Consider the following 1,621-nt stretch of genomic DNA (forward strand, 5'->3'; position numbering starts at 1 on the left):
GCCACATTTTTTTATGTTTAATTAATATGCCATAAGTTAATATTATTATTTGTGAAAACATGAATTGTTTTTTTAATCTATTTAAACTACAAAAATATTTTTCCTATTTTTATAAGTACCTATAGGTTATATTCATAATAAATAAACTATATTTAAATTGTTCACTATCTAAATCATCCTTTTGTAGTTTATATTATAATTAAAAATGGAACGAGTGTTAAAAAAAGTGTGCAATCCAAATATCTCCGAAAGTTTTCCAAAGCTCAATGTGGTAGTTTTTTCTGAACCTTACACATTATTGATACTTAATATTAAGAGACTCCTTTCATCATAAGCAGGGTTCACAACTACCTACGCCGTGTGTCGTGATGTGTAAATTAAATCGCATTCTAATTAGAAGTTACTTTTTTGGTGTCGTGTAATGACCAAGTTTCGACAGAGTATATCAAGAATTGACTACAATTCGACTTTTAAACCAATATGATTATAAGTTGTAATCATAGTTACCACACACACTCACGGTACACGAGGTAGCTGTGAATTCATCTTAAATATTTAGAACTTCACTTTTAAAATTAAATTTATCATATATATGTTGAATTTGGGAATTTAATAAAACGATTAAGTAGAGTATGCGTGAAACTTTTGGAGACAGAGTCAAGTGGCAATCCAAATTCGATGTAAAGCGGAACATGAACTTGTCCGAAAGTTCAATACACTAATCATACACTATAATATAACGTTTATTTTATATAACTATATAAATAACTGCAAGTTAATTTAGTTGTCTAAAATAATTTGGTTTTAAATTGCAATTTAAAAGTAAACTGAATTTGTGATTAGCTTAAAGTCGTGTTGACAGAAAAAACCCATTTTAAGTTCCAACACGATTAATTAACCAACAACATTAAATAACACTACGTTTGTACATTTTATCATATAGTCAAGCACTCAAGCATATAGGTAAAAAGAAATATTGAGATATTAGGAACAAAAATAATAATTCCAGACATCGTAACGGGTACAGAATATTCAGAAAAAAATTATTTCGACTTTCGAGAGAAGTTTGTTTAAGACTGGGTTTGGCGAGATTCCTTCAATATTCCAATCTAAAAGTTGTATACAAATTATATTACATACTATATAAATATTTTATTGTTTGAGCAATATTTGTATTTCACTGCGCACTTAAGTATTTTTGTTTAAAATTGTTCATGCTTAAAATAACTAATGAATGATTAATGTCTAAAACACCTATGTTTTGGATTTTAAATGTCCTATAGTACGTTATAATATGAAAGTACCTAATAACATTCTATATTTGTGAACTAAAACTACTACTGTTGACGATGTTCAAATTTGAATTAGCTTAGAATGAGATTACAAATAATCAAAAAATGTACAAATCATAGAAGCTCAGTTTAATTCAGCGAAGCGATGGTTTTTGCAATGATGTGTTTTTTGTTCTCAAATCGTACAATTGTGACTGTATTCATTAAATAAAAGACTTTGGAAGTTATTCGTAGTAGCAATTAGCAAATTGAACTTATGATGTATGGTACTTTTGAGAGTTAAAAATTCCCAGTATCTTTTACACCAATGATCAATTACTAGTTATTAC

This window comes from Myzus persicae, unplaced genomic scaffold (genome assembly GCF_001856785.1).
Source record: "Myzus persicae strain clone G006 unplaced genomic scaffold, MPER_G0061.0, whole genome shotgun sequence".
Taxonomy (NCBI): domain Eukaryota; kingdom Metazoa; phylum Arthropoda; class Insecta; order Hemiptera; family Aphididae; genus Myzus; species Myzus persicae.